Raw genomic sequence first — 20,101 nt, 5'->3', positions numbered from 1 at the left:
AGAATTTCATAGGCTATGCAAGCACCGAGTTCATGTTCCCACTGCAATCCTTTCACTCTCTAGGTGTTAACAGAGTAGTGTTCTTCTGTGTCTTGTTCTTCAGTGGAAATTCTGCTGATTGATTATGCTTGTTCCCCAGGGCCTGAGGTTAAATCCCAGGTTTAACTCTGTTGGGATGTGATAGATGATCTGATGCTGTCTTCAGCAGGAACCAATTTAAGCCTTAAATTCTTGTCAGGCCCACTCTCTCCAGCATCTTCCAACATAATGCCTCTCCAGCCTGAGGCTGTCTTCCTGCCCACTGCCACTCCTGTAGGATGTCTGAATTTTATTTTGAAACCCATGATGATTTTCTCTTATAAACACTCTTTGGCAGCCTGCTACTGAAATGAGGCAACAGCAGACCCTTATCTAGCAGGATGCGCAGGCAAACTTCTTGAAGCCGAACTTCTTGAAGCCTCTCTTGGGAGAATGAGGTCTGGTTGGGGTTTCATGCCAACAGGTGTCTGAGAGAAGCCAGCAAGGAGCACAGCAAGGGGCTCTGAAAGCAGAACACCCAGTGAATCCCCCCTGGAGAGGGGATGATATGCTGGGGCCCCATCACTGGCCTCTCACCCTCAGCAAGGGATGCTAAGTCGTCACAGGCTTAGCTGAGGTGTCTGCTTCCATGTAGACCTCAAGCTTTAGCAGCTTGTGGGTGTATCTTGTCTTGTGGCTGACATTTATTAAACACGTTGCACGTTTTCAAGTATTTTAAGTGAGGGGTGACTTGCGTAGCATTGCATAAAATAGCATAAGGTTGAAAGGGTCTTCTGGAGGTCACATAATCTGATCCCAGTCAGCGTGGGTTCAGTTACCAGCACTTCCAGTCAGGAACTTTGTCTTTGGATAAGCCGTGGAACACCCTGTGTCCTCCTATGTGTGTCAGTGCTTATCTCACAGGTAGGGATTAATCAGTGTTCAAAAAGTAACTTGAGATCCTTGATGAAAGCCACTGTGTAAGAAGAAAATGTGACTGCACAGATTATGATCGCCAGCATTGCCTTTTGCAAACTTAAGGGAAAGTGGTGGGAGAGTGTTTAAAGAGGGGAAAACACTCTTCTGTATTGTAATTGCAACATAAAGCACAGGTACCCCTGAAAACCCGCGTGTTTTATCTTACATATGTGGTTATGTAGTTTCATTTATCTTTGCAAGAAAATGACTCTTCTTGCTCCTGAGACCTATTTAAGTGATTATGACCCAAGTTAGTTCATAACAACCATCTTTTACAGTGCTTAATCAATAAACCCTGAAAGCAAACTAATCTTCACTTACTTTCAGAGGCAACAGCAGGAAAATGAGAATTGTCAGATAAAGCTGGGGATCAGCATTCCTACCTCAAGGCCAAGGGTCAGATATTAGTACACAGATTGTAAATACAGTTCAGTCTAACAGATGCTAAAATAAGGGTAGGGTATAGTGGAAAATTATACCTCTAGGGGACAACACTTTAATGCATGCAGTAACTGATAAGATAAGCTGCTTTATTACCAAAAGAATGAATTTAAAAATATATATATAATTTGTCTTCATGCTCAGGGGAGTGACAGAGGAGAAGGGGACTATTTGGTGGAGATAAGTGGATCACTGGAATATTGTATTAATATTGTGCTGTTTCCTGAGGATATTAGATATGATAAAGGGGGAAAGAGAGAGAAGTACCCCAGGTAAAACACAAATCAGATGGATGTTTAGCATGGTTTGTTTCTTTTATGGAAAGTTTGCTTCATATAAACTTGATTCCCAGTATGGAGTTGTTAGCATTTAAATGTGAAAGGGGAAGAGGATACTACAGAGGATACTATATCATGGATTACTAATACCCTGCCTGATGTAAATGGGCAAAGTGCTGCAGATGCTTTCCCAGCATCATTGGGGAATGTGCACTGTAGCTTTAGAAATGCAGTCTTTTTGAAGTACGCACATCTCATTGTATGCGCTCACAATTAACAGAGAGTTAATGGTAGTGATGTAACATATGTGGTGAGTAGTCTTAATCCCACTGATTCACTCCTCCTCTTAAACCTCAATTTTTCTTTAATTTCATCATTCTTCTCACTTTTAAATTGTGAAACTGTTGAATGAGGAAAAGTTTGTAAGTATATTCTTAAATGCACCTGGCCTCTAGGATAACAGATACTATTCCTTTTAAAACATAAAGAAGCTTCCATTAGTAGTTTCTTCCCTATTTTTTTCTAAATGAATTCAAGTGGTGGATATTCATTGCCCTTAGCGTTGGCAGAGAGTAATTTGATATGAAGGAGAGTAGAAGCTGGAATGAAGATTTTCTGTGTATGTTCCTGGAGGGGGAAAAAAGAAGTGGCACCTAGCTTGTGTGTTCTTTGTGTCTATGTTGAAACAAATGTCAAAACCTCAAGTTACTGTCCTTCAACACTATAATTTCTTAGCAATCTTAATGGGCAAAAACTTCTGATTTTCCCTGAAACAGCTGTGCATTATACATAATAATGCTCTTGCATTATACATACTATTTTTGAAAATTGAGCATAGCCACCTTATTAATTATGAGAAGTTGACATAGTGAAATTGATGACTCAGTAGTAATCTAATATTGTCTTTCTAATTTTGAATGTGCTGCCTGCAAATATTCTCCTTGTCCACTATTTTGTTTGACTGGGACACCACTAAATTACAATTCCTTGCCAGAAAAAAATCATTAGATAGAGGGCTTTCATGTAGCATTTCATTGGGTGAATAATTGAATTCCTAGAGGACCTATCTGATTTGGAGGCCACAACTTTCTTGTAATGCAGTCTATTATAAAAGTAGTATAAATCCAAGTGGGAGATGAAATGATGCATATAAAAGCAAAGAAGGAAACTGCAGTACAGTCAAGTCTTTTGATTGTTCACTAGCCAATTACCTGTGTTATTTAGAAATCATCTTGATCTTAATATCCTCAAAACGTGTTTTTTTTGTATTGGTGATCTCATTCTACTTAACTTTGCCTTTCAAATATCTTTGTATATACACTAAATAGAATGATTGCTTTGTCCAATTTGCATATCTTTCACCTTATCGACTTCTTTTGCTATGCCAACTTTCTGTTATTTCCTCTTCCCATCTCAATGCAGTGGATAATTGATGATAAGCCTTACAGAGATTATGATAACGTTGTGTTTCATTAGGCTGGAGTTACACAAAGTGCTAGCCATGCCAGTAAAAGACAATGGTATAATTATTGTGCCACAATGTGTGGTGCAAAAGGTGACCAGAAACTTAAACTTACAGACAAAAGCAGAATTATATAAATCACAGCTGTTTCACCATCAATCTGTTACCCAACCTGATGAAATTTTTATTTGGCTGATGTATCATAACTTACCCTCATACCCTTCTTATATTTGTCCTTCCTTTTCCTTCTCTACTGTGAGCATTTTTTTCTAATGACAGACTAAAAGATCGTGCTGTTTAAGTAAATTTACTGCAGAAATAATTGTCTTGAAAATATGAGGAGGGTTTGCAGGAAGAAGCAGTGAGACAGAGAACAAAGTTTGAGCCCTATAAAATACTGACAGGCCTGTGTATCTGAGGAAGCTGTTCCAAGATGTCTTTGATTACTCTTTGATTAGAAATGTTTGCTGTCCCTGTCATTACTACCTACCTGGTGGGCTCAAATTGATCATACTTCAGATTTTGATTATTAAGTGTCAATGTTAGTCTTTGCATACTGTACTCTATTAAGGACCATTAATAGAGGCCATTATGACTTAACATTGTACTCTTTCATTAAAGGTAGTTCAAAGGATTAAAACAGTTAAATATATTCAGGATAAGCTCTTGGTTTTCTGGTCAGCATGCTGAGACATGGAGTGCTGTTGTGCTAGTTCTCTAAATATTTGTTGTGACATTTTTACACTGAATTAGCGATCTGCAATCATTGAGCATGTGTGAAGTGATTCTTAACAATGAAAGTAATTAAAATAAATCTGTGTATGTGGAGAAACATAGAGGTCATGAGATGAGTAAGGGCTTTTTGACTGTAGGCCGATAGCAGTTGTGCAAGTAAGAAAGTGAAAACCTGCCATGAGCCGGCAGGTATGGCTACGTGTTTTCTGGTGATTGTAATGAGACCTTAAACTGTTTAGGGTCTTAAAAGCTAAAGCTTTCTTTTACCTCAGTTTCCTGCTTGCAAATCAAGTATCTCACAGTTGCTAAATCTCTGCAAAAAAGACTGACAGAGCACAAGCGTTTTTACTGTAATAAATGATGTGAGAAAACTTTGGGTGCCGATGCAGATGATCAAATGGGTGTGATTCCTTGAATCATGAGCTTTTGTGTATAGCTTTTGTTTTGGGGGGGGGTCTTTTCTTCTGTGATGATATCACGGCTACCATGGGTAGCTGATCTCTTGGAACTTCTTGTCTTGGAACTCCTTTGTGACTGGGATAATCCTGCCATTCTGAAGCTCACCTGAGAATAAGGATTATTGTGCCCAGCTTTAGGAAGTTGATTATCCAGGTTCTGCCGCTGGGGAATCAACCTTGGAAAGAGTTTACTAAGTTATAATTAGTCTTTCTGTCTGTGGAACTTCAAATTGTACAACTTCCATGGATATATATGCAGTACATTTTGCCTCGTTTCAAACTCCTGGCAAGTTCTTGCCTCATATTTAAGACATCTGTAGGTAGAAAGAGACAGCAGAGCACTTTAACTTAAGGGAAAACTTATAGGAGACATATTTCTACTGTCAAAATCTTAGCCACCACTCATTTGTAACCAGATTCCCCTTGGTCGCCACTCAGCAAGGTCATCACACCTTTGTAATGGGGATAAGCAGGGAGGTATTTTTCTGTTGGTTTGTCGTATTCTCAGTAGTGTTTTCCTCATCACTTTTAGCCTCTGAGTAAGACACAATGACCAGAGAAAGCATTCATGGGAGTTCAGTGGATTTATGTGCTGGATTTTCAACTATTGAGACATAGTTTTAAATACTACTCTGACTTTCAGATGAAAATGAGTGCACAACTTGCATGTTCTGATACTCATTTTACACCTTCAATAAAAATGCTGCAAGTTTTGCCTTGACTGTCTTCTGGCAGATTTACGAAAGGACATGCATTGCTATTCGGGTGTTTGCAGTGTCAGATGCCACATCAGTACTGTGGGAGCCACTGGTCAGGAGTAGGGTGAAATGTTCGAGTCTGTTTTAGAAAAAGCCACTTTCTGAGGAGGGCTGGTTTACACTGACTCTCTAACACCACTATCCATTCTCCTTTCCCTTCCCAGTGTTTCTAAACACAGGCTTATTTTTATCCAGCCAGGAGAAATCCTCTTGTTCCCCATTTCACCTTGCTTTCTCCTTTTAGATGCATGTTTGCCATTTACTGATGCACTATTGTGAAGAATAGTGTGAAAGGTGTGAAATTGCATTTTGTTAGTACAACGTTACCTTTTTTGTACCAGACCATATTTTAAAATCTGTTTAAAACTTCATATTTTCACTTCTGCTACTTAACAAATCCTACTAGGTACATTTTGGATTTTGATATGCATTAGAGAAGCTGCAGTCTCATACGTAACTATTGCTTGCAACTCTGCTTGTATGCAGAGAATGCAAGTCCCTATTATCATTGCAAGCTGAGGACCAATACCTGAAATTGAAAAGACACTACAAGTGGAAGAACGGTAAGAGATCTAAATGAGATCTGCATATGACAGGTCCATCTAGCCTCCTGCCTCACCTGGAGCAATGCTCAGCAGTGAACACCTATGGACATGAAAGCACATGGTACACAGAAAGGGATGCTTTTCCCAACCATTCACTCCCAGATTCTGAAAACCACACTTTCATTTTATTTCAAAGACGTTTGTTTTGTAGATATTTTAACACATCCACACATTGTTGAATCAGAAACCAGACTTACTGTCTACCCAAACCTGTTTATCCGAATTTTGATTCAGAACCAGTGTGAAAAAATACCCATCTTAAACAGACTCAAAATTTGGATACAGGTCAAAACTTTACAAGCTCTTTCACTATAGAGAATCAAACAAAAATCCCAGTACTGGGGGGGGGGGGGGGGGGGGGAGGGACAACAAACAGGGTCAGGTTCAAACCATGAGGGACCATCCTTCAGCCAGCATAAATTGTTACTGTTCCACTGAAGCCAATGGAGCTATGACCACTTCCCTCAGCTGAGAAACTGCCCTGAGTCACTGGCTCATCTCTAATGGCACTGCCAGGGGACAAGGTGGGTGGAAGGTGTAAGGAAAAAAAAAAAAAAAAAAACAGGGAGGAAGGTTGATGTAGGGCAGCAGGCACTATTTTCTTTTATTTTTTTTAAAGAAGCTGGCAGTGTTAATAGAAACTCCTGTTGCATTCTTATGCAAAGCTCAGATCTGAAGGTTACCTGCTTCCCCAGTGACTTGAAATGGATTTTTTTGTAAAGTAATCTCTTCAATCTGTCTCTTCCTCTATTTACAGAACATAAAAGTAACCACAAAATGCCACCGTTTTTGAGCAAATCTAATCTGCCCTTCCAGTACCTTCCAGTAATACCAGGCCACATGATGATTATCTCATTTTCTTTTTAACAAATGTGGAATTATTGGCTGGTGATTGTCAAAAAATTCACATCTCTACATCAGATAAATAAGAGTAAAGACAAAATATGAAACAGAGCATAAGAAATAAGAGGCTAATGCATCTGACTGGTGACCTGTTCTGCAGAGTTAGTGACACAGAGCAGTCCCATTTTTACACTGTTTATAGCTCTTCCACTCCTTTCCTACTCCCACTTTCAGTCATGAGTGAATAAAAAGGCAAGAGAAGTATTTGTTTCTGCATCAGGGAAAACACTTTTAACAAAAAGGAAAGCAACAAAATAGCCTGGCTTTGGATAGTCTACTTCAGGAGCTCTTTGCTGAGAGAAGGTCAAAGGTTTCTGGAAGGGAGGGTTTACACAGTTATCTAGGGATGGAGAGAGAGTCTTAGTGAACCTCAACAAATGTGGGATGCAAACAGAAAAGAGACAAAAACATCTGTTCCAGACTCCTAATCGTCAAGGACTGGGAAAGGAAGAGCTTGTCCTTGGAAAATCCAAAGCATCATCAAGTTCAGAGAGAAAAAACAAGCAGTCAAAATGAAACGTTGACAGTCTCGGTAGGGATGCTACTTGTGCAGCAGGTACACACTGCAGGACTGCCAGCATACCGTCGACCAACCTGACATGACCACTGAAAATCACAACATAACTTTTTTCCTGAAGAGAAGCAAAGAAGTTTCACTGCATGACAGAGCAACGCATAACCATATCCAGGACAGACAGTGCCTCAGATACTCAGCTCAGAGGAGAACCATCTTCTCTCCCATTCAGCTTGACTCTTACTGCTTAGAAGCCTGGCTATCTTCAGCGTGCTGGAAAAAGCAAGGTGTGTACATCAGTCCCAGCAATCATGCAGCACAGAGTCAAGCCAAGGCGAGACCCCCCTTCATCAGTACTAGCAATAAACATTACATGGAAGGTCACTTGTAGCCCTAGGCAGAGGAAGGGAGAGTCCTTTTGGCTCTCTGGAAAAATAACAGAGAACAAGTCTGAAAAAAAGGAAGTCCTGAGGCTGCACGGCAAATTAGGCAGGAACAGACTCAAGACGACACTCAAAAACCTCTTTGAATCCATGGGATTCAGAAGGTAAAGGAAGAGTCAGGCACCTAACTGCCTTCTTGACTTCCAACCACGATTCAACCCCCCTGGCTTCAAGTATTTAAGTAAAGAGCCAACCCTGTCCACAGGGCAAAGCAAGTTCTTGAGGGTTCAAGCACCCTCGGCAGTTTCGTGCTTCCTTGCAGTGACTGCAGTGTGCCTGGAGTCTCCAACCTTGGCAGCTCACATAAATGTTCTGATTCTGCTAAGGCAAACCTTTGGTAGAGTCTCTCTCCCGAACTCTCTCCATGAAATAAAGATCAGCCCTTCTTGAGTGCTATCACATCCAAACTTACCCCAAGCAATACTCAATGTGAAAACATCATCCTGCTCCTGCTTTTCTCAGGGACCTCAGTAAAAGCCCAGATCAATTCCCAGATATGGTCCTGGTAGGTGTACAGCCTACATTTTATTCAAAAAAAGCCTAATCCAAAGCACACCTTAGGAATACACAATGCTGGGACAAGACGTGGCATAAACCAGGTTTATATGGTGCAGACAGCAAAGAACTGAAATGAAAATACAGAATTCCTGCCTAGGTACAACAACTGCATTAAAGAATCCCCATTACAGCCATTACACTTTACTCCTGCACTTTCATTTTCCACTGTCATGAGACAGACTCCAAAGGCATATTTGCATTACCAAGGTGTTACCAAAGTGGAGTGAAACAGCTTAAAGTTTCTTTTATAGACAATACATCTATTCATGGTAGATAAAGGGATTAAAGATCCTACTAAAATCCATTAGAACCAGGAGTAATACTGCCACATATAGTTTTATTTTGCACTTTTATTATACCTTTCCTCCCAGGATCTTAGAGCACTTGTCAAACAAGAAATTAGGCTCTGTTACTTTTCCAGAATAAAATAAAAACTCTACTTTCAGATAGAGAGGACAGCTACAGTGACAACTGAAGGTCACACAGGAATAGAGCCTGGGTACTCTGGCTTGTGGGTTTCTGCTCTAAAGCCCATTCCCTTTTTCAATTAGAGGGATGACAGCATCACATACACATGGTACTTAGGGTAAACATTTGTCTGAGTTCTTCATCTCCTCCTACCATTATCTGCACCATTTTTATTTGAATGCCTCATTTTTTTTTCCCAGAGTTTTCTGCAAAATTCAAATGAACCGTGAACAAGAGAATGAGAGGTTTATTGAGCCATAGCAGGCTAACACTACCCATGTTGCTGCATGATTCGAATACTTAAGTGGCCCAGATGCTCTAACATTCAATTAATGAATTCTGGAGATTTGGGAAGGGGGCGGAGGGAGGGAAAAATATTACACAAGATGTTGGCTTTGCCATTGCATTATCCTAGGTATCTCACTCTGATGAAGGTTAATGAGGAGAGTTCAAATGCTAAGACATAATTAAATAGCAATAATTAAAGAAGCTGACATTGCTAGAAGCAGCAAACTGAAATAAAGTAAGATTGTTTCCCTTTAAAAGAAAGTAGGCAGTTATTGTTTAAACACAACCCTAGCAGGTTTTTGAAATGGTTTCCCATCTTCCAAAACATGAGGCAAGCGCTCATTAATTGGTATCATTACACGTTTAATGCTGTTTGCCTTGCCTTCCCTGATCCCATTTGCCTATTTTTGGATGGTAGCCTCAGCACAAATGAAGCCCATTTGGCAAGACTGCACCCGGATCAGAGACAGACATGTGGCCATCCTGGCTAATGCACGGGCTGAAAGGTGTTCATATACTCCCCAGGTAAGCATGATATGAAAACTGACAGAGAAAAGAATTGTCAGGCAGGCAATGCTCTGACCCTTAATATTCTGAGATCACAGTCAATGCAAGGCATAAAAGCTAAGTCAATGTTTGGAAAATTGAAGTATTCAAATCCTGAATACTGTGGACGTTTTGGAGCACTGACTGTCCCTGCTGTAGACAGCCTGGGTCACACGGTATGCAGCAGAAAGCAGAAAAAGAATAAGCAGTTTCTAATATGTTTTTCAAATTAATTTGCAGCTGCTAGTTAACATTCATGTTCTTGTTAATGACATCAGAACTTCCCACTGTTCAGAAAATTTCACTGATTTACTGAGCACTTAAGAATCACTCAGCACTGTCAACAGGGCAAGCACTACCATGGTAAGCACAAATTTGCCTGTTGTTGAAATCTTAACTCTGGATTAACGGAAATCAGGTGAGATGATCCTGGCAAAAGCAATACTCACATGCGCTAGTATTCTCAGAGACAGCAATCCCATCACTTCTGCAGGCCCATCCCTCAGGTGGGTTGCCCTTATAGATTTTTCCAGGTGGATTGTTTTAGTGAGCAGAATGAAGGACAGTGGAAGTGCTGCATAACTTTGTCAGGTCAGAAGTTACATTAGGCTCCACACATGTCCTAATGCTGCCCCGTGGATTTTGCAAGGAAATTCAGGCCAAGAGAAGAATTTCCAGCAGTGGAAATTGGAATTCCAGCACTGAATTTTTGGCACTATCATTTCCCTTTGCAGATAAAAACTGGATGACTCCTTTTTGTAGCTCCAGTGAAGAATCCCATTTCCTTACAGGACTTGCTAGGTGCCATTAGTTGAAAGACCTTCTGTCAAAGGAAAGTTCTTGTTACCCAGATCCAAAAGAATAGGCTCAAATCATCTGAGTTCAAGTGAATCTCATGGGCTACTAAACTGAAGCAGAACATTGGACCCTGAAACTGGGATCTGAAACTTGTATCTGTTCCTGGAGTGTAATATTGTCTCACTATGGATGCGAATCCAAACTGCTGCAGAAGATGGAAAGATGAGGAATGTTTGTTGTATGCAGATCTTATGTCATCAAATCAGATTTTTATTTTCCTGGATATGATTGTGAAAGAATGGAAATGTTCTGCCAGTTGTGTGGCAGTGTTCAAGGAAGGATTGTGTTTTTATGCAGAGTGTAACTCTGTGCATGTCTTAGAGCTTTAGTGAGGAGCCAGAACTGCCAAGACAGAACTACTCAGTGATAATATTGATCACTTTCATGCAAAAATGTTCTCTAGTGGCTATTTGCATAATTTTGGGTAAGTGTTGAGTAAAAACAGGAATTTCTGGATGCTTGCTAATCCAAACATAAAAACTCTTTATCTTTGCACTTGAGCTGTCTACATGCAGGGAACTATTTCAAGAACAATAACGGAAATCAGATCTTGGTCTATCATGCTTGCCTGTACCCAAGGCAAAAATAAACTGAGGCTGTTAAGATGAAATAATTGTCAAGCCCAAATGTGTAGGTGTCAAAAATATCCATCAAATAGTGTTTATTTTGATGAAAGATTCATAGATCTCTTTTCACCCATGGTTTAATTAGATTTAAATGAAAAATATTTTTATGCACAGGAGCCCACAGATGGAATATATGCTCTTCCAAATACATCAGGTGATTGCTCATATGCCCAGATTAGTAATATTTAACTTATGTCTGCTAAGCTTTTTGACCTTCAGAAATGAACCTTCAGTTTTTGATAGTGATCTTCTACCTGGTGCAGCGAGCTAAGTGAATTCCCAGTCACAGTTTAGGTTTACCTTATTGTTAGTTACAGGGACTTCAAGTAGTGAGGTGCTCTGTTGTACTGACTAGTCTACAAGCACACGGCAATCCTGGATTTACTGAAGTTAATGGCAGAATTATCTTTTTGTCCACAACTTCATGCCTAAGGAGAGATACCTGAAAGGCCTGAGAATGTAAACAGACAAGGCCCATAGTTAAACATGGGAAAGGGAACTGAAAGGTCAAAGCAGGCTGTTGTTTGTGCTGTGATGAAGCTCTGGGGCTGAAGGCCTGTTGAAGTGAACATCAGCTCCATTGGTTGGTTATGAGGAAATAATTTTTCATCGCAATCCTTTAGATTCCTTTTGCTGAGGTTACATCACTTCAGAAACTAGATGTGATCCTTTTGTTTGTTTGTAATGGCATCTAGTTGCCCTGTTCTCATTACATCCTTACACAAACGATCCCTCTGCAGAGTTAGTTGTCCAAATATAAGCAGTGGATCTTATGAAACGACCAGAATTTATTTCTGGACTACTCTTCTGCTGTCAGTGTCTCTTCATATAATTCCTTGTCTCACCTGTAGCAGGGAACATATTATAGGGTTGTACGGTTTACATTGTTATCACAATAGTGATCTGTTTGGTTGTTAAATAAAAACGTAACGCGTTAAAAAAAATCAAGGAAATTTCACTCTGTGTAAGCTCTACACAAAATTAGAAAAACTGCTGTAACTTGTGTTTACTGTTCATCTTGTCAACCCTGGCGGTGTCCTATTGAGAGGCTTCCTGGTGTCAAGTGCACTTTCTTCAATATGAAAAGGGATTTGTATTTGTAATGAATATTCATACAATAAAGACATAGACAAATCACAAATAAAACAGTTTTTTAGTCTCACAAAGGCAGTATCATGAGAATTAATGTGCAGGGAATCCACAATGGCACATTCAGAGTCCCTCATCACAGGAGCCAATGGGTGCAATTCTGCCCAAATTGATGGAGTGGTTTTCATTTACCCCAACAGTGAATTTGGTTCCTACCCAGCCAGACCTAATACTTTTTGACATAAATAGATGGGGAGGATCAGTCCATTAATGCAGAAGATTTAGTAGCTATTTGGTGAGTTTTTGCCATCTTTGACATTTCAGAATGGAGCTTAATGATGCAGCAGTTTAGCATAAACAACCTGACTGCATGGGGACATTTCTTTTCCTTCTCCTCCAGGCTTGGCATTCTCAGTGTGTATGTGACTTGGGACTGTAGGGTCCCTTTTCGAGTGCACCTACAGTCTCTGCCACAGCTGTTAAGCTTTCTTTGTGAAGCAGGAGTTCTACAAGGGCACAGGTTAGTTTTTCAGAGCTTAAAATAATCTCGTTTCCTTGGTTCCTCAGAAGATGTTGTGTTTAAAAAAATAAAAATTACATACTTTAATAGAAATACTTTTCCTTCATTAAATTAAATCTCTAAAGCCCAATAGCATTTTCACTGCTTATATGAAAATGCCAGTGGGGATTTGAGATTAAAAGCAGTATTTTTGTACAAGTCAATGAAGATCTCAATAGGAAAGAACACTCTTCAAATATAAATTCCTCCAGTATCGAAAAAGACAGATTTTCTACTTAGGTCCTTGATAATACTTCTCCCAGCCTTGTTATGAAATTCTGTTTTCACATATCTGATATAAGACTGTTACACATTAGCTCTCCGTTTAATGAAATCTTATTAACGGTGCCTTTTTTATTATAGAGATATGCCAAGCTACTCAGATTTAATTCATGTTTAATGGTAAACATGAGGTGCTGTGACCCATTTGTATGCAGCTCAGGTTCTCTATTTCTATCCAAAAAAGGAGTAAATGGCATGTTAGAAGTAAAAGCATAATATATCCACTATTGACTTACTAGTATAATCTCGACATACTTAGTTGTCTTTCATAACAATGTATGTGTGACCCACAGCCAGATAAGTAGGAAAGGAATGGATTAAAAAACAAAATGTTCAAGAAAGTCATATATTTTTTTTCTCCCCCTGATGTCTCCTGTCTACTCAAGCAAATAAAAACTTGAAGTCTGCATTTTTGTAGATAAAATACTGAATGATCAAGGTGCAGATTTTGGAAAAGTACTTTCCAAAATTTCCTAGTGAAAAGAAAAAAAACACACAAGTTGTTTTTAGTAATATATGCATGCAGATGTAAAGTTCTTTTCCATTCAAGGATATCAAAGCAATGTTTAAAACCAGGTAATTATTACCAGTGTTATTAAACTGGGGGAAAGTAAATTGAGTTGTAAATGTAGGGGTACAAAAAAGGAGTGTACGTACATACAACTCCTGTGCTAATTTTGAAGGACTCTGAGCTGATGCTTACAGGAAGCATCAGTCCTTTGGTAGTCCTCTGTGTTCCAGAACATTCAAAGAATGAGATTTAGAAAAGCAGCCAAATCAAGGCACCCAAGTATGAAGTCCTGAAGAACAGGCCTTGAATTCTGTCCGTATATTTATTTCACTTTTTTATTAGCACTGAGAAGGCTTTTTGACTGAGGATTCTCTCCTGGAGTTAGGCAAGCCATTCCCCCCAACACTCCCCTTCCAGAGGATGATTGGAAGAAACAACTTTTTGACCCAGCCTCCATAATCTTAGTTTTTCCAGACCACGTTCTAAATCTGAGCCTTGAAAGCATGCACGTCCTCAGGCTGTGGGGCTAGGAAGAGGCTCTGAATTCTTCATGCTGAATCTACTTTGCTTTCTGTCACCCAAGTCAATGTACAATGGATTAGTTGTTGAGCACAAGTAATCATGATCCTGTAAATTAGTATTGAGGGTGTCAGTGTGGAAGGAGGCAAAACAGGATTCTGCTGTGTGCTTTTTTAATGTTAAGTATTCATATTTAAAAAAAAAAAAAAAACACTCCTGCAATGTGATATGTTTAGGGTACTCTTGGAAGTGTAAATATAGTTTCAAATGCCATCAGGCAGAGCTTTTGTTTGGGGACTTCCTGCATTCTGAGTAAGTACTGAACAAAACAGGTGGTTGCCATTGTGCTTTTACTGCTATATTTTGTTTGGTTCCCTTCCATTAGGTAAAATTTAGAAATGCCTGCTGAAACTAGTGGGAGAGACAGAGGCATGTGGATTTTTGAGGGGACTTGGCCAAAGAGAGAGCTCTGGTTGCCTATGGATATTGACATCTCCTAAAGTACGGGACAACTGAATAAAGTTTTTTGAAGATCTAAACTTTGGACTTAAATGGGATTTAGGTTACTTTAGTTGCTAAATCTGTTTGTGGATTTATTCTTGAGTGTCTTTTGAAAGGTTACTCGTCAGTTTGGTGGAGGAGCAACAAAAAATACAGGATTTCTGACTTCAATCCTCATGTTCAGACAATGCTACATCACATATTTGATAGAGGACAATGACCTTCAAAAAGTTTTCATTTTAGAAGCTTTCTGAAAATTGGGGTAGTGGTTTGGGCTCAGCCTTGACAACTTCTGAAAAATCTCTCCAGGGTTCAGTCTTAAATGTCATCAGTGCAGACATGACTGGTTTGAAAGATTTTTCTACAATGATGAGAAAATCTTGTACTTCATGGCACAAACTTTATTTTTTCTTCTTTGCCTTGGAAATATGCAGTCTTGCAGTACATTAGCACTACTGCATTACACCAGCACTCTGGAAACAACACTGTTTAAATCCATTTTCACTCTTGCTTGCTGTCTGTATGGTAATACTTGTGGAACCTATCTTTCCATTAGCGACAATTATTATAATCAATAGATCAAGAATGTAAAGATAAAGCAAATTAGGGGTAATCCATTCTCTGTTTCTTCTAAATCAGTTCTTAAACTCAGAAGGCAGTCATTGCAAGTGCTGACCTAGTTTTTCATTCAAATTAAGCTTTTCTGTCATTTGCTGGTAGCTTCTATTGAAAAAGGCCATCAGGATTAAGGCCATCAGCTGCTGTTTTTCTCCCACTCATCTGGAGTATCTATTCATTTTTCTTTTATCTGAAATAGCTCTAAATCTGTCAGATGTCTTCAGTGTGGAAGCGTGTTCAGGTAATGTGGCTCCCATCAGAGATGTAGGTAAGACAAAACAGGGGCAGTCCTCACAGCCTGGTGAGGACAGGTTGATGCGGGGAGTACAAACGTTTTGCTGGCAGTTATGCCAATGACTTAGCAGCCTGTGTTGGGTGAGCTCTTTAACCCACGTATGCTTCAAGTATTCATCACTTGAATGGGCTTGAAATTACTTTTTTCTTATTGACAAAGTGCTGCTTGAAAAATACCTGTGCTATAGCCTGAGGGATATTTAGGAGGGATTATCAACTCCTGTGCAATTGGGGGACACTTAGCACAAAGAGGGATGTATGTGGTCATGTTGTATTCACTGATTTCTAACTCCATGAGAAACCCCAAGGCTGACTGTTTGCTCTGAAGTCTACCTTTGATAAAGGCAAGTAATGTTCAATTCCAGCTCAGCTGAAAGTCATTAGCATTCTCCTGCTGTATTACATGCAGATTTTCCTGGCTCACAAGAATAGCGTTACATGGAGTATGCATCCTATATCAGCAAAAGAAATGCATGCATGCAGAGCTATAGCCAGGGTTTATAAGGTTTATTAGATGATGTTCCCTCCTCCACCTCCTCTGTCCTTATTTTCTGCTGACATTCCCCCTGGCTGTGTTTTCCCTTCCTCACTCTTGTGTCCTTTCAACAGATTGGGGTGAGAAGGGTTGTTTTTACTTTAAATAACTTAAAATCAGCAGCATATTCTTTGATCTATCACCGTCCTGTATTGGCTGACCCTCGGGTGCACTGACAGTGTGTGGGGTAACTATAAACTCAGTTCTGTAGCCTTGGCTCACAAATTCAAATGTCAGGTGGTGAAGTTCCTTATGCTAAAGGAACATAGATACTGCCCTCACTCAATAGGAAGAGCTGAGCAACTAAAATTGTATCAAATGACATAGTCATGCATGTTGAAAGTTCCCCTCTGTTTGTTCAGAAACTTCTATATCACACAGCATGTGTAAACTGAGTCCCTGTGTGCACCAGTGTAATCTGGCTTTGTATGGTATGGTGCAAAGAGAGGCTAATCTTCTCTGCCTACTGTAATTAGTCCGGGTCTTCCTATTTAAATCAGGAAAAAAAATAGGAAGGCTTCTGCATATGTAGTAAAATTTTTGCAGAGAACAGCTTGTTGCTTATGTACAATGTTACGCTTATGAATTTATGAATTGTTGGTCACTGAATTTTGTCATCCAAATACAGTCTCACATGTACTAGTAATTGGCTGGTTTACTGCAAACAGTCTGCACACCCTATCCCCCAACCTGTGTTGTGCGTTCCTTGCTAAGGCTATGAATGCACATCAAGGAAACTGCAATGTTTCTGGACACACTTCCACTTCAATCATTGCCACTTTGGTTTGAAAAACTGTTGCTGGCTCCAACTTTTTCTGTGCTTTAGAGGTTCCAAAGTAAGTTGCATCAAGTGAAACTGAAGCCTAGAGCAAAACTGTGAGATGCCTAGTTGAATACCAGATCATTTTCAGCACAATGGTAAGGTAATTGAAAGCAATACTCTACAAATGAGGGCGTTCTGCATGAATCTTTCTTGACTAGCATCCAACCTGTGTTGTAAAGCCTTATTAGAATAAAGATAAGGCTGAGGGTAGAGGAGCTTATAAGCCGAGTGGCTGGAAGGGACTTGGGAAGATTGCAGAGGAGATGGTACGCAAATGCCATGGTGATTGGCAGGCAGGGTCTGAAAGGTCAAAGACCTGAATGAGGTAGGAAGATACAGGTGGGCAGAGAGGTTAGTTAAAGGTCACTGAAGTGATTTTCTTGCACCTTTTTCCATTTTTGTGGGTCTTGTAGAGTCTGTGCAGCATATGCCATTGGCTCCCTTGATAGTGTTGGATGGATAAATATATCATAAATGAATTGCAACTAACAAAGTCCTAGGCTTTGTACTTCTTTGGCATTGAGTAGCACCTCAAGTTCAAGCTACTTAATTAAAGACCAGTCAACAATCTGTCAGTGCTGATGGAAGCAATGACACCATCTCAGGACGTGGCATCCCTCTGTGATGTCAACTACTGTCTGAATTTTTTCTTAAATTTTTAGTAAATATCCCCATTGTGCATACTGACTCACACTTTGTATTAATGAGAAATGTAAGGCTTTAAAAAAACAATTGCACTGTAGCCTCATTACTATGAAAAATCCATTACGTGGAAGTCATTTGTCAAAGCCAACTGTTTAGTTGCTGTAATTTACATATTTATCAAGTTTGATTGGAATGTAATGACTTTGACTTTCTTCATTTTTTTAACCTTTCTAACCCTCTTTCCATGATGAGGGCATTTCTTTTTTCTTCTTTATGGAAAAGGGCAAAACGTAATTCAATTTACATTCACTAATAAATATATGTATTAGGTTCAAATTTCAATATTTTTTATGTTGGAAATGAATTACATTTTTATCTTCTTATGGGGAAATTGATGTGGGATCTTATCAATCCATGAAGCTTTTGTCCCTACCAAGGGATATGGCTGGTGAAGAATAGACAGCACAACACCCTGTGAATGAGATAATGAGTGTCAAGATATGCAGTTAATATTGGATCTCCATAATTCTAGTAGTTGAAGGATCAGACACGCATGGGTTTCCAGCAAAATCACATGATTTATTATGGATGATTACTTTCATTTGCATCTGATGCTGGGAGGCTTGTGATGGTACACCAACTAGAAGCATTATATTCCCTTGAATACAGGGTTGGAGACCTAGGAGGCTGCTGAGGACACTGATCCACACAAGCATCTTACACCCCAGTGAGCTGTTACAAGACAGGCAGGCGGAGGTGATGAGAGTTTGCTGTAGCAGCTGATGCTGGGAGTTGTTAAAGCTAAGCATTGTGGCATTGCTTGTTCATTGAAACTTTATAAAAAGATTGTAAGGATATGAGAATTGAGCTTATCTGTGGTGCGCTTGTGTGTAAGGGTTCATCTGAAGGGGTCAGTTCATTCCTCTGGAATATTCCAAAGCCTGAGCAGAAGCTAAAACAATGTATGCAAAATTAACACATTTAAAAATATATAAACACCAGGGGAAGAGGCAAGTGAGAAGTACTGAAATTCTGCAAAGGAAACTGCTGGGTGAATACCAACTAAAATCTCCTCAGGGTGAGACAGTGGAATAGTTCTCAGCACAAATTGGGTGCTAGCCAGATAAGGGTGGTCTAGATGGGCTAAAAGGTCCTTGCTAGATCAAATGTGAAAGGGAATACAGATATTTTGGTGACTAACTTTGAGAGGTTGTGAATATCAAGCAGCAGGTGGTCAGACACAAATATAACCTATGTGACAAAAAATGATCTGCCACAGGAGCTGTGGCATCCAGTTCATCAGCCCCTTTTCTGTCCTCTGCTGCTTCACAGCATCTCCCACTTGACATTCCTATCTTTGACGTGTCCCATCCTTTAAATAAATGATGACGGAGAGTGATCCCCTTGAGCTTCAACTTGGAGCGTGCTTTTATTAATTTATTTCTTGCTGTGCTAGATTTCTCCCCCTCCACTTTTAAAAGCTCCTTTGACTTTAATTAAAATTCTCCATAGGCTTATTGCCTTGAGAGAGAGAGTGCATGTGTATAAATTGGTTTTAACAGTTTGCTGACTAGCTGTGTTGTACAAAGCTTGCACAGCCTTCCAGTGTATGTATGCAGACAACAAAATGATTGTTGCATAGCATACCCACTATGCTATGCCATTTGACTGTACCCCTGAAATTTATTGCTAACTAATGATGGGACAAAAAGCACAATTAAGACTGGTAGACACTAGTGCACTAGTTAATGTGCTGCTTGCAGACATCTTAAAGAAAAATCATGTGTGAGGAGCTGTTATTAGTTAGCAGAAAGGCAGGGAAGAGACATGGCAGGTTGGTTAGAGTAGGAGAAAGCTTTGTGTGTCCAGGTAGAATTTAAACATTTTAGTGGTAACTGTTTTTGTAACAGTATGTGTGTGGGGAGTTATAAGTAGTGTCTGAATCAAGATGGTAGCTTACTTAATTCTTCATCTTTAATGAGGAATGAAGGTGCCCTACCTCGGGGCATTCATCTCACCGTTTTCCTTTGAAGTAAAATACAAGGGTGTGACAGGATTTTATCCTCCTAGACTGCTGGATGTATGATACAAGCTGAATATTCTTAGTATGCTTCTGTCCAAGGTCATGTCTGTGATGCTTGCTGATGGTAGGTCATAGTCCAGAGTGTAGAATATAAACACATAAGCAAAACTGGTTTAGAACTGTTTGGACTCCTCTCAAGCCACAGACTCCCTGACAGCACATCCCTGTGACTACAAACTGGGAAGAGTCAGTGAACAAAGCAGGGGCCTGGCAGTATATCCAGGAAAGGTGGTAACTCAGCTTCTGATGTGAGAGGAGATGGTTTCCACCCTCTCTGCCATCCCCCTTATGTTAAAATGAACCAGTTTCTTATGCTGATTTGAAAACAATGACTAATATTACAGTAAAGACAGATTTGCTTCTGTGCTGCTTTAGAGATGTTGTAGAAGTGTTTCAGGCCTGTGGTAAGCTGAGGCCTACCTGTGTCCGCCATCTTGCTGAGGTATTTTGAATTTGGTACATAAGATCCTCTACTTAACTTTTGGTGCTACATGCTCAGGTCTGAACTTTGATTTCAGGCAAGCTGTGAATGTGAAGAGGGGCTCTTCGCTGGTGTCTTTCTCATCTTGCAGACTCTACACTCTCTCTGAAGACAGTGTTAGTGCTTCCTGGAGAGGTCAGTGTCATGATCTGAGGAGCAGTGTTCTTCATGAATCTCATTTCAGCAGGTTGCTTTTTATTGACTTCTAGCTCAGCTACTGAAGA

At 39.8% G+C, this 20,101-nt stretch overlaps 1 protein-coding gene and 1 long non-coding RNA gene across 4 annotated transcripts in view; both read left to right on the top strand.

Moving 5' to 3' along the window:
• The window catches only part of LOC310903396, a 50,210-nt gene extending 41,435 nt beyond the window's left edge, over nt 1–8,775 (top strand). Inside the window, exon 2 of the long non-coding RNA XR_014587504.1 lies at nt 6,491–8,775. This is a non-coding gene — a long non-coding RNA (uncharacterized lncRNA). The remainder of the gene's footprint in view (nt 1–6,490) is intronic.
• Nucleotides 1–20,101, top strand: part of LOC310903394 (BEN domain-containing protein 5) — a 932,737-nt gene that overhangs the window by 686,558 nt on the left and 226,078 nt on the right. The window lies entirely within an intron of this gene.

The sequence above is a fragment of the Anser anser genome (assembly GCF_964211835.1).
Source record: "Anser anser genome assembly, chromosome: 8".
Taxonomy (NCBI): Eukaryota; Metazoa; Chordata; class Aves; order Anseriformes; family Anatidae; genus Anser; species Anser anser.
This window is presented reverse-complemented; position numbering and strand designations above follow the sequence as displayed.